The sequence below is a fragment of the Cherax quadricarinatus genome, chromosome 31 (genome assembly GCF_038502225.1).
Source record: "Cherax quadricarinatus isolate ZL_2023a chromosome 31, ASM3850222v1, whole genome shotgun sequence".
NCBI lineage: Eukaryota > Metazoa > Arthropoda > Malacostraca > Decapoda > Parastacidae > Cherax > Cherax quadricarinatus.
In genome coordinates, this window is record NC_091322.1 from 34,740,811 (window position 1) to 34,755,119 (window position 14,309).

Genomic DNA, 14,309 nt, shown 5'->3' on the forward strand with positions numbered 1-14,309 from the left:
AGAGTGATGGATTGAACACATCGACTCAAGGCTGAGGGACTGATTACCTCAAACTCCTTCTCACCTTCCACTGTTCACCTCTGCATCGGACTGAGGAAACCATTTGTAGATGAAACGTTTCCATAATAAAGATACTTAAGTGTTGCAAGAGCGTCTCACTCATCAACCTGTCGGTGGTCTCAACGAATTATATACATACATATAATCTCAAAACTGCATCTATACCGACTCAGCCGCAGTACATGTTAAAATTTTTATGTATGATATCTATTCGCAATGGAGAGAGAAACAAATTCAAAGCATTTTTCTGATGCATCAACTGGCTTCTTAAGGACCCTAGAAGGAAAATATTTGTTGCTGCATTACTAGTCTGAAACAATAACTTGATACAAGTCTTAAGTCAGATGTTACGTAACTTGCAGAAGTCTGATACACAAACACAAAATAACATTATCAAAAACAATCTCCCTTCCAGGGAAGTGTATCGAGTTGCTGAAGGACTCTTGCTCTATTTACAGCAACCCTGACTACCTCTCCATGGGTTTACCGCTCCCCTACACATATACCTGAACGATACCTACCCGAGAAGATTTTTCGGGGGTCAATGCCCTTCACAAGCTGGTCACAGATCAGGCCGCCTGGTGGATCCAGGCCAGATCAACATGACTGTTACTGCTAGCCGCACGCAGTCCAACATACGAACCACACCTCGGCAGGTCGAGAACTGATCTGAGAAACTTATCAAGCCCTAAGTCGTTTGTCATCTACAGGCCGGAGTGCTGCTGTACTCTAAACAGCTCCGTTCAAGGTGGGCGAAACTGCAAACCTGGAGAATGTGCAAAGAACCTTCACTAACAGCATAGTTTCAAGTAACTAAATTGCTGGAAACGTTTGAAGTCCTTCCATCCGTACTCATTGAAAGGTAGGCGAGAGGAGCATTATGATCCACACCTGGAAAATTCTAAAAGGACTGGTTCCAAATCTGCACATACACGAATCATTCCCAAGGAAATTAAGAGGCTTTGCAAACGGTGCAAAATACCCACAATGAAAAGTAGGGATGCAATGAGTACACTAATAAATATGAAGGGACCAAGACCCCTCAATGTCCCTTAATGCATAAAAGAGGATTACCAACAGATTCCTGGCTGTCAAGAGAGAACCGGGCAAGTGTCCCAAGTCAATGCCTGATTAGCTAGGCTGTGATGCTGACGTTGGACTTCTGGCGGTTAGCACAACAGCTTGGCTGATCAGGCCATTCACCGGGAGGCCTGGTCTGGGATCTTGTCACAAGGGCACTGACCTTCTGAACCTTCCCCAGACACCAAGGAAGGGTTGTAAAAAGCTGGAACCTCTGACACTGACCGAGTCCTTGGTGTATTATTTTTTTTTACTAAAGGTAGTTTGCACCGTCTGAGAAGCCTCTTGATTAATATGAAGTGATTTCGGCATGCAGGTCTGGTACCAATCCCTCCAGGATTTTCCAGGTGTAGATCACTGTAATATCAATTATGACAAGGCTAAGGGCTAGAGGTAGCTATATAATTTCGCAGCAGGAACGGAAGAAAAACAGTACTGATTTTTAGTAATCAACAGAAACAACACTTGACTAAAGGTCAAGACGATGACATGACAAGACATAATTAAAACTAACCCACTGTCAAAGCTGTGCATCCTAAGGAACATCGATTTTGCCTCAAGTGCCGATTTTTTTTTTCTGAGAATGTCACTCGTACAGCGAGTGAGTATACAGTCGTGGATACAATACCTTTCATATTAATATCACCTTTATCAACCAACCAGATGATCAGTCATTTGATGGTATCAACATAAACTAATCCTTACCATCAACGTTCCCAAATTTTTTTTTTACCTTTCTTGCCACACACGCTATATCTAACACACTGCCCAGGGCTTAGACTAGGGAAAATCTACATTCGTCAAAAATTGACGGAAACCGTTTTTACATGCTTTAACGTATCCTATGGAGAGGAAGTCTGGAGACGAGACGCAGGAACAAAGGTAATATCAAAGCAATCAGAAAATACTAATGACCGGTAGAACCGACGTACAACACTATCAAAACTTTGAAAGGCTCATGTGAAACAAGATTGCTAAACACACGAATCTCACACATTGTACATCCCAGGGCAACATAAGTATAGAGTAGGTCGCTCCTGCCTCTCACAATTGCTGGACCAACATATGGTCTTGAATGTAGTGGAAGATAAAATGCAAATGTAGTATACATTTTCAAAAGCCTTCGATAAGTACGATCATGGTGTAACAAGACACAAAATATGCGCAAAGCATATATGGAAAAGTAGGCAGATAGGACGCTAATACTTTGTAATAAACAGGATGCAAAGTGTAATGGTAAAGAGAGCATGAAGTTCGGTAAACCTTGTAAAATGCCTCCAATGAAAAGCAGAGGCGCAATGAATACACTAAGAGATAACTCAATGAGTGTAAAGTGGTGAAAATGACATGTGCAACACTTGGGGGCATTTTCATTCTTAAGTTGTTTTGCCAATCAATGACGTTATCAATTAAACACAGTTTATGCAGTAAAATCACAGGAAACAGGTGAAATCTTAATATGCAATATAACCACAGTGAAAAATAGTAATAATTTAAGCACTTTCGGGATTTCTAATCTTATCAAGGAACAGAGGTTATTTAAAGGTGTTGAAACTGGAAACAGCAGAAGCCAAAGTAATCAGCCCTCTTATAGTCTGAGGGACTTATTACCTCGTCTTCTACTGTCTCCAAATTAAACACCTTCAAATAACTTCTGAATTGAATTGATGAAGCCACTGGCTGGCAAAGCGTCTTCAGAGGAGTAAAGATACCCAGGTGTGTGTGTGTGTGTGTATATATATATATATATATATATATATATGTGTATATATATATATATATATATATATATATATATATGCAAGGAATTCGCGAGAGCATGCGAAGAGATCAGTGTTTATATATATATATATATATATATATATATATATATATATATATATATATATATATATATATATACATATATATATACATATATTACTGTAACCACGAACAAGTGGTATTTAATCAATAACAACACTGACTAACCGAGGATTCGAACCCATGTTGCTTTAGCCAGCCTCATGGTGAGCGAAAATTCCACAATGCTCTAACCCACGCGACCATACAATCCTACAAGAATCACGCACCCAACAGAGCTAGTGCTGTACCGTGATGCGAGGACATACTATGGATTACGCTAAATTAAACTGCACTTGTTATAATAAGGTTGGGTAAGTTTTCTAAGGTTCTTTTAGTATAAAGTTATTAATTTTTACATTAACATATATGAAAAAATATATCTTCAAACATATAAGAAATTTTTTTTAGAAAGGACTTAATTTTAAATGAGTTCTTGCTAATTAACCAATTTTACCTATTCGGCACAACATAAATATATTGGAACACACACGTACATATATGCATACACGCTGAAGAATATGAGAATGTAACAATTCCAAGGCTAGAACGATTCAAAACTTTCAAAACTCTAGATGGAAACCGACATTTCAGTCCATCTTTTTCCACTGCCAAGTCATTACCGAAAAAAATACTTTCATAAAGTGAATCTCTGCCCTTTTCTTGTTTCTGTAGAAGCATGTCTTTCCCACTGTGTATCATATTATGTATTTATCTTCAGAACATGGGTGACGTACCCTCACTTCTGCTGTTTCCTCACCTCCATTGTCCTAACCTAACTTCTGACTTTTTCCTTCCTTTCTCACTCGCGATGTGAAAATGGTCCAGGATGGCTGGAGACGCTGTCAACTTTCTGGGTTTCCTGTGAAGAGGTGTTCGCCACCCATATCTTCCTCCCATCTCTCCTTACTGGTTATTAAATGTCAAACGTCTGCCAGTAAATTAATTTACCACATGAAAATATAGAGAAACAAATATAAGATAGCAGATAGACGTCATGCCACCCAGAGAAAAATGGCAGTCGATATATTTTAGTTTTTAATTAAAAACTGCTTAGAATTGTGTTGATGTACTTACGCAAGGATTTTGCCACACTGGAGCTTTACTTATTGAGGAAACTTCTTAAGGAATGTAATTAAGACTTTGTATGCTCGGAAAAATGAATAATGTTATAATGTGTGTATATGCTTGGAGTCTTTTCTGGTATCAGTATCTGTGACTGACATTTGACTGTCAATGAATGTGTTCTGTCTAAAATGGCTAAGCTGTGGTGCTTACGTTGGTGCCTACGTTTGACTGCGTTCTGCTACCACCAACATGATTGATTAGGCTAGCAACCAGGAGGCCTGGTCTGGAACTGGGCCGCCGGTCGATGACCCCCAGGCAGTGACTACATAGAAATTACAAGTACGAGGTAGTGTAACACCTGCCATTTCTCAGCACTCTCCTCCTCGTGCCTAAAAGAAATCTAAAGTTAAGTGATTATATTTACAATGGTTGATTTAATGTGTGGTTAAGCGGCATCATATACCTTCAGCAAAGAGATCACTACATTTCTTTCGGTGGCCATATCTGCATGTTTTATTCACTGTTCAATGTCTATTTAAATCAACTCTAATGATAGTATCTATACATTGGGACTGTATGTTGGCATTGATTCACGAGTGTGTTTTAATGGTAGTTTGGTTCATTACATTCTGTGCCAGAGAAGGGAATAAATGAGTAAAGCGGTTTAACAAGTTCTGATGAACTATTTTCATCTTCATTCTTGTTTACAGAATGTATTCCGCGTATAGTCAGTTCCGTTTGCTGGAGTCGAATCATAGCCCCCTCACTCCATCCTTTAGGTCTTATCGACCAATTCTACAGATTCCTGATATCAAAATATAAAAAAGTACTTCATTTGTGTCTTCAGCTGGGTCTTGGCTCCCTCTTCTCACGTCTCACACAGCTGGTCGTCACTATCTCCTAAGTCACACTTCTTGCGCGTATTTTTTATCTTTTTTTTTGTATAATGGTAAAGCTGTTATTTTTGAATCTGCTGGCTGAAACCTTATTTGTGGGGATTTGGAGTTACAATCCTGTGATGGTTGCTGTCTGACGGGGCACAAGCGGGCTGACTCTTGCCTTAACTTTCATATTTTCAAGTGAATTTCACACTGAAGCGGTTGAAGTATTCTCTTCAGTGGGGTTTTCACGAGTAGTTTATTCTGTTATTCTGAATCTTTTAACAATTTCTCTTCAGTTCTTTTTGTAAGAAACAACTTAATTTTTTAATATATATTTTTTTCCGTACTTAATAGCTAGAATTTGCCACTTTATCTTCATCGTTTCGTCAGGAGAAAATTTTTTAAATATATCATTAATCTTAAATAATATTAGTCAATTAGTTAGGCCGGAAAAAGCAATACCGTATTAATCAAGCTTAGGTAAAGTTGCTAATTTTTGTGTAAATTACAAAAAAAAAATGTTTACCCTATTAATTCTGGCAAACATATCTATCAGTTTATAAGAACAAAATGTCGAAGCAATTTATTTTTCAGAAAATTCGACCTGTTTGACTGATGACTCTGGAAAAAAAAAAAAAAAACACACACACTCGTCAAAATTTCACATCAAAAATAAAAATATTATGTAAATGGACACAGATGCAACTGCGACATTTTACTGTGACAACATTTCGCTCTCCAGGAGCTTTATCAAGCCGAAACGTTGCCATAAAATGTCATATTAGTTGAATGTGTGTCCAATTTACCTAACATTTTATCGGGGAATTCTACCATTACTAAAAATTAAAATTCACAAATAACCCGCACATACAACGACGTTTCGGTCCGTCTTGACCATTTACAAAATCACACTGTGTGACTTGGTCAATGGTCCAGGACGGACCGAAAGTCGTGGTAAGCTTCTCTCTCTTACGTGCGGGTTGTGTATTGTTCCAGTTACGATATTCTGCCTTTTTTTCCTTAAAAACAAAACTGTTTCCAGGGAGTCGCTTACTACCACTTACCTACCTAACCTTCCCATCACTAACCAAACAAATTTTACTAACCCGAATTACTCAATAATCCTTCTACGTGGATCTTATAGTGCCCGAAGAGAATCATTAAAACATTTAGACTACTGGAAAATACTCATAGCAATTGGAATGTATTTTCTGTAACAAATAGACACTTGATACAATATTCATTTAAAGTACTTAAGGGTAAGACTCCCAGATTGCACATTGCTATAACAGCCTATCAGGTGCAATGAACCCAGAGAAAAGCCTAACCATTAGCTTTGGCACAGCTAGAAAACAATTGATTATTCGTGGCCCACGACTCGTTAGTCTGCTACCAACAGAGACGAAATATTGTAGAGACAAAAGCTTACAACATGAACCTGGGCCACAGACTGATCATTCGTGTTTTGATAGTTATGGAAGCCTACGGGCTACTAGCAACAACAATCTGGTTGAACACAGTCAACACGGAAATCTTGCCTCAGGCCATGCATCCAGGGTTCAACAACCTTCGCAACCTGACACATGTACGCACCACAAACAGGTAGGTTGGCCAGGACGGGTCCTGGCCCGGGTCTTCTCCATGCGGTGAGCCTGCAACACACACACACACACACACACACACACACACACACACACACACACACACACACATACACATTTTTTAATGGCATGGAATCTATCTATTGTCTATCTGTTGATGGTTCCTAGGGGTCATCGCCTCCCTGGCCAGGTCCTGGACCAAGCCTAGTTATCGGATCATATAAAATTTATCGAGTTAGTTTCCAAATATGTGACATTTTTAACACACTCAAATCACCACCTTTGATGTCTAAACGAGCTTATTTAAATTTTTATTCTCTCACATTAAACAGATCTCCACAGAGGATATTTTTAGTCTGAAATTCAAATAGATGGGATGAAGAGTGACAAAGGCTAGTATGTAGTGGAGAGAACGAGGGGAGAAAAATAGGTGGAGTGGTGGTGATGGGAAACACTGGGAGGAGGGGATGTCGGTCATGGAGGAGGATGAAACATCAGAAAATACATCGTCATAGAGAAGTGGGGGAAAAAGAGGAAAAGCTAGTGAAGGGAGTGGTGGTAGATGAGGAAGTGAGCGGTGGTGGTGGTTACAGAGTAATGTGAAAGAAGTGGGTGGTAGTGAAGGTGGTGGTGATAGTAGTAGTCAAGGAAGTGGGTGGTAGTGAAGGTGGTGGTGATAGTAGTAGTCAAGGAAGTGGGTGGTAGTGAAGGTGGTGGTGATAGTAGTAGTCAAGGAAGTGGGTGGCGGTGGAGGAAATAGGGACGGAGGAGTCAGCAGGGGATGTAAAGAAGCAGGAGATAATAGTGGTAAAAAAGAAAGAACACTATAATGTTGGTGAAGTATGTGATGAAGTGTGTGATGCTGGTGAAGTGTGTGATGCTGGTGAAGTGTGTGATGCTAGTGAAGTGTGTGATGCTAGTGAAGTGTGTGATGCTAGTGAAGTGTGTGATGCTGGTGAAGTGTGTGATGCTAGTGAAGTGTGTGATGCTGGTGAAGTGTGTGATGCTAGTGAAGTGTGTGATTCTGGTGAAGTGTGTGATGCTGAAGTGTGTGATGCTGGTGAAGTGTGTGATGCTAGTGAAGTGTGTGATGCTGGTGAAGTGTGTGATGCTAGTGAAGTGTGTGATGCTAGTGAAGTGTGTGATGCTAGTGAAGTGTGTGATGCTAGTGAAGTGTGTGATGCTGGTGAAGTGTGTGATGCTAGTGAAGTGTGTGATGCTGGTGAAGTGTGTGATGCTAGTGAAGTGTGTGATTCTGGTGAAGTGTGTGATGCTGAAGTGTGTGATGCTGGTGAAGTGTGTGATGCTAGTGAAGTGTGTGATGCTGGTGAAGTGTGTGATGCTGGTGAAGTGTGTGATGCTGGTGAAGTGTGTGATGCTAGTGAAGTGTGTGATGCTAGTGAAGTGTGTGATGCTAGTGAAGTGTGTGATGCTAGTGAAGTGTGTGATGCTTGTGAAGTGTGTGATGCTAGTGAAGTGTGTGATGCTAGTGAAGTGTGTGATGCTGGAGAAGTGTGTGATGCTGGTGAAGTGTGTGATGCTAGTGAAGTGTGTGATGCTAGTGAAGTGTGTGATGCTGGTGAAGTGTGTGATGCTGGTGAAGTGTGTGATGCTAGTGAAGTGTGTGATGCTAGTGAAGTGTGTGATGCTGGTGAAGTGTGTGATGCTAGTGAAGTGTGTGATGCTAGTGAAGTGTGTGATGCTAGTGAAGTGTGTGATGCTGGTGAAGTGTGTGATGCTGGTGAAGTGTGTGATGCTAGTGAAGTGTGTGATGCTAGTGAAGTGTGTGATGCTAGTGAAGTGTGTGATGCTGGTGAAGTGTGTGATGCTAGTGAAGTGTGTGATGCTAGTGAAGTGTGTGATGCTGGTGAAGTGTGTGATGCTGGTGAAGTGTGTGATGCTAGTGAAGTGTGTGATGCTAGTGAAGTGTGTGATGCTGGTGAAGTGTGTGATGCTGGTGAAATGTGTGATGCTAGTGAAGTGTGTGATGCTAGTGAAGTGTGTGAAGCTAGTGAAGTGTGTGATGCTAGTGAAGTGTGTGATGCTGGTGAAGTGTGTGATGCTGGTGAAGTGTGTGATGCTGGTGAAGTGTGTGATGCTGGTGAAGTGTGTGATGCTAGTGAAGTGTGTGATGCTGGAGAAGTGTGTGATGCTGGTGAAGTGTGTGATGCTGGTGAAGTGTGTGATGCTGGTGAAGTGTGTGATGCTGGTGAAGTGTGTGATGCTGGTGAAGTGTGTGATGCTGGTGAAGTGTGTGATGCTGGTGAAGTGTGTGATGCTGGTGAAGTGTGTGATGCTAGTGAAGTGTGTGATGCTGGTGAAGTGTGTGATGCTGGTGAAGTGTGTGATGCTGGTGAAGTGTGTGATGCTAGTGAAGTGTGTGATGCTAGTGAAGTGTGTGATGCTGAAGTGTATGATGCTAGTGAAGTGTGTGATGCTGGTGAAGAGTGTGATGCTAGTGAAGTGTGTGATGCTAGTGAAGTGTGTGATGCTGGTGAAGTGTATGATGCTAGTGAAGTGTGTGATGCTGGTGAAGTGTGTGATGCTGGTGAAGTGTGTGATGATAGTGAAGTGTGTGATGCTAGTGAAGTGTGTGATGCTGGTGAAGTGTGTGATGATAGTGAAGTGTGTGATGCTGGAGAAGTGTGTGATGCTAGTGAAGTGTGTGATGCTGGTGAAGTGTGTGATGCTGGTGAAGTGTGTGATGCTGGTGAAGTGTGTGATGCTAGTGAAGTGTGTGATGCTGGTGAAGTGTGCGATGCTGGTGAAGTGTGTGATGCTAGTGAAGTGTGTGATGCTGGAGAAGTGTGTGATGCTGGTGAAGTGTGTGATGCTGGTGAAGTGTGTGATGCTGGTGAAGTGTGTGATGCTTGTGAACTGATGCTAGTGAAGTGTGTGATGCTGGTGAAGTGTGTGATGCTAGTGAAGTGTATGATGCTGATGAAGTGTGAGGCTAGTGAAGTGTACGGTTCTGGTGAAGCGTGTGATGCTGGTGAAGTGTGTGATGCTTGTGAAGTGATGCTAGTGAAGTGTGTGTGCTGGAGACAAAAGGTTCTAGATACATTAAGATGAGGAAGAATGACACATTAAAGTACTCAGTCACCTGCACCACACACACACACACACACACACACACACACACTCACACACACACACACACACACACACGGAATTCAGCATGGATTCATGGAAAGCAAATCCTGTGTCACAAACCTTCTGGAATTTTATGACAAAGTAACAGAAAACACGAGAGAGAAGGGTGGGTTGATTGCATTTTCCTGGACTGCAAGAAGGCCTTTGACACAGTTCCTCACAATAGATTAGTGCAGAAGCTGGAAGATCAGGCGCATATAACAGGGAGGGCACTGCAATGGATCAGGAAATACCTGACAGGGAGGCAACAACGAGTCATGGTACGTGAAGAGGTATCAGTGGGCGCCTGTGACGAGCGGGGTCCCACAGGGGTCAGTTCTAGGACCAGTGCTATTTTTGATATATGCGAACGATATGATGGAAGGAATAGACTCTGAAGTGTCCCTATTCGCAGATGATGTGAAGTTGATGAGAAGAATTAAATCGGATGAGGATGAGGCAGGACTGCAAAGAGACCTGGACAGGCTGGACACGTGGTCCAGAAACTGGCTTCTCGAATTCAACCCTGCCAAATGCAAAGTCATGAAGATTGGGGCGGGGCAAAGAAGACCGCAGAGAGAGTATAGGCTTGGTGGACAAAGACTACAGACCTCACTCAGGGAGAAAGATCTTGGGGTGACCATAACACCGAGCACGTCACCGGAGGCACACATCAACCAAATAACTGCTGCAGCATACGGGCGCCTGGCAAACCTGAGAATAGCGTTTCGACACCTTAATAAGGAATCATTCAAGACACTGTACACTGTGTATGTTAGGCCCATACTGGAGTATGCAGCACCAGTCTGAAACCCACACCTGGTCAAGCACGTCAAGAAGCTAGAGAAAGTACAAAGGTTTGCAACAAGGCTAGTTCCAGAGCTCAGGGGAATGTCGTACGAGGAAAGGTTGAGGGAAATCGGACTGACGACACTGGAGGACAGAAGGGTCAGGGGAGACATGATAACAACATACAAGATATTGCGGGGAATAGACAAGGTGGACAGAGACAGGATATTCCAGAGAGGGGACACAGAAACAAGGGGTCACAATTGGAAGCTGAAGACTCAGACGAGTCACAGGGACGTTAGGAAGTATTTCTTCAGTCATAGAGTCATCAGGAAGTGGAATAGCCTAGCAAGTGAAGTAGTGGAGGCAGGAACCATACATAGTTTTAAGAATAGGTATGATAAAGCTCAGGAAGCAGAGAGGGAGACGACCTAGTAGCGATCAGTGAAGAGGCGGGGCCAGGAGCTGAGTCTCGACCCCTGCAACCACAATTAGGTGAGTACACACACACACACTGCCTTATCCTCCCCCCCTCCTCTCCCAGGTTTGCCTCCAAGCAAACTATAAAAGCAACACAAAATAGGCAAATTAGATAGGGAGAATAGAGCTCATACACGAACTCTTTCACAGTTAATAGAGGAAAGATGAGAAGAAAGGGAACGACCACGAGGAACACTCATCACAGGTTAATAAAATGACTGGAGAAACAAGTGGGATCAAAGAACAACTTCCCTTTGAGGCCAAAACAAAGATGTTAGAGCATTTAGAGAAAAGAATTATTGAATAGCAAGATAAAAAATATTAAGGAGAGGTTAATTAAGAGGCAGAGGAAAAAGAAAGCAAACTGATGGAGGAAATTAAAGCAAACAGGGAAGATGAAAGGGAGAGAGATGACGTTGAATATGAAGTTACAGTACTAAGGCAGGAAGTAGAAAGGCTAAGTAAAGAAGCTGCTGGAGATAAATCAAAGACAGGTAAAAACAACATGAAGCATGTGAACAACCAACATATGTTGACCTTCTCACAAGGCGAAGGCAGAAATATTAAGTGACCCGGAAGAAACAGAGAGAGAAAGCAACCCTGATGAGATGGTCACAAAGTGCACAGCAATTAAAATACACCAATAACCCGCACATAAAAGACAGAAGCTTACGACGACGTTTCGGTCCGACTTGGACCATTGACAAAGTCACACTAACAGAGGAGGAGCAGGACGGCTCCTCCTCTGTTAGTGTGACTTTGTCAGCCGTCCTGCTCCTCCTCTGTTAGTGTGACTTTGTCAATGGTCCAAGTCGGACCGAAACGTCGTCGTAAGCTTCTGTCTTTTATGTGCGGGTTATTGGTGTATCGTTCCAGTCACGGTATTGTGCCTTTTCGTTATTTATTCAGCAATTAAAATGTTAGGGATAAATAAAGCAAGAGAACCAGAGAGGAAAATAAGAAGGGCGGAAGCTTAGGTAAAGGGGATGACACTGGCATTGTAAACTATGTTTACAAAGGCAGAAACAAACAAAAAAAAATGAAAATGAAATCAAATTTATTGAAAGAATATCGGAAGGAAGATGAACGATAGGCACAAAAGGGGACATGGAAAATAAGGAAGCAGTAGATAAATGGAAGAGACCACCAACCTTGGAAGAGGTTAATCAAGAAGAAAAACGTGGGTGATGGTGGCTGTGGTATGAATGATGTCCGATTCAAAGCAGTTTCTTCTGTTAACATAAGAAAGGAGGAACACTACAGCAGGCTTGCTGGCCCATTCTAGGCAGGTGCTTCACAATCCATCCCACTAATAGGTTATCAAACAGATAAACCGTTTGAAGCAAAATAAACCGCCCGGTCTTGATGAGCTATTTTCAAGGGTTCTTAAGGAATACAAAATAGAACTCTTTGAACCTTTAACAAATATTTTTAATTTATCTCTTCAAACAGGTGTAGTGTCTGATATGTGGAAGAAGGCTAATGTAATTCCTATTTTGAAAGCAGGGGACAAGTCGTTACCGTCAAATTACCGCCCAATAAACCTAACGTCAATTATAGGCAAATTACTAGAGTCAATTATAGCTGATAATGATGTATTTCTAAACCATAGCTGATAATATAAGAAGCCATCTCGATAGGCATAATTTGATTAATGATACTCAACATGGATTCACCAGGGGCCGTTCCTGCCCAATCTTTGGACGAAGACCTAATTACATTAGTGGATGATCCCACTGTGATCCCGCCTCCTCCTGCTTCGATTCACCTGACTACAGTATATAAAGCCACTTCTCTGGCCCTATGCTGTACTTCCTACAAGAGTGATGGACTGAACACATCGATTCCAGGCTGAGGGACTGATTACCTCAACTCCTCCTCTCCTTATACCTTCCTGCTTTGTACTGGATTGATAAAGCCACTGTGTGACGAAACGTTTCTTCAGTATTCCTATATGTTGCATAAGTGTCTTAATTCTTCAAGCTGTCGGCTTTCAAAACCGTTTATCACAGCGCTTATTCTGTTAGTGGGTTGGATTTATGAAGGACCTGCCTAGTATGGGCCAACAGGCCTATTGCAGTGTTCCCCTTTATGACGTTATGTTATGAGATAAAGTCAGTTGATCAAATGAAAATGGTGGCCCATAGATGGCTCCAACTTCATCCTGTTCCCTACTTGTATGTCTCATAACAAAAATGCTTTCAAATGAGCTGATGTAGGTAACAGCTCTTAGCTTGTCAATAATGTTAGGAATGTTTAACTTGTAAATAGCTTGTCAATAAGCTAGGGACCCTTAACCTAACCTTGTCAAACCCTGTGTAAAAAAACAGGGGAGAGAGAGAGAGAAGGGGAGAGAGAGGCAAGGAAGGAGAGAGGGGCAAAGGGGTAGACAGAGGCAAGGGGGGAGAGAAGGGAGAGAGAGAAAGAAGGGGGGAGGGATGGAGGGAGGGAGGGAGGGAGAGAGAGAGAGCGAGAGAGCGAGAGAGAGAGAGAGAGAGAGAGAGAGAGAGAGAGAGAGAGAGAGAGATGAGGGAGGGAAGGAGAGTATTAAAGCCAACGTTATAAAAGGTTGTGTATGAGACAAGGAGCAGCGAAGAAGCAGCATAGATCACAACTCTTAACCACTACCTGTTATGTTGCTCACGTTCACAAAAACACACGTACAATTACTCCTAAAGGTGTCGCAAAACTCTAAGCATAGTTGCAATACATGAACGAATGAGCAAAAGGAGTACAAAACAATATTTTTCTTTTACTTTTTCTGACAACCTCTACTTTGGGATGACTGAACATGGCTTCCTGAAGCCATATACGCATGAAGAGGTGTCATCTATTATTTTTTCCCATATAATTATCGTGTTTTGTTTAATTTTAAGGTTCTTTTATTCACTGCTGTTGTGGCTTTGGGTGTAACCATGACTGACTTACCTTCTGTTTCTAGTGTTGCTGGTACTCGAGCACTTGAAACATGACGTAACTAATGACGCAAACTTGCTACGTCCAGACATGGTTCCTTACCTTCAGACAATCCACAGATCTCATTCTTTACTGCGCTACTTTTGAGGGTACTCCTAGAACCTCGAAACTTTGTTCACTGCTATTCGGATCTGTTGTAATCAGATTCCTGACAAAGGAAGATCAGTGTCTGTCCGTGAAGCCACCAGCTCCTATCAGTGACTGCCTTGAACCAAGACTTGTTGTACCGAGTAGCCGAGCGTGATACCACTAGCCAAAACAGTACATAAGTTAGTTGTTCAAAAGTCACTAGTGAATGTAGCTGTGTAGCTACTTCACGATGTCCCAGGTGCTGCTCGCCCTGGTATGGATCCTTCTGATAAACATGCTAAGTTGAAATATTTTTGGCCTCGTATGGCAG

General features: G+C 41.9%; 1 protein-coding gene across 11 annotated transcripts in view; it reads right to left on the reverse strand.

Moving 5' to 3' along the window:
* cyst (rho guanine nucleotide exchange factor 18 cysts) overlaps nucleotides 1–14,309 on the reverse strand; it is a 1,629,610-nt gene that overhangs the window by 838,178 nt on the left and 777,123 nt on the right. The window lies entirely within an intron of this gene.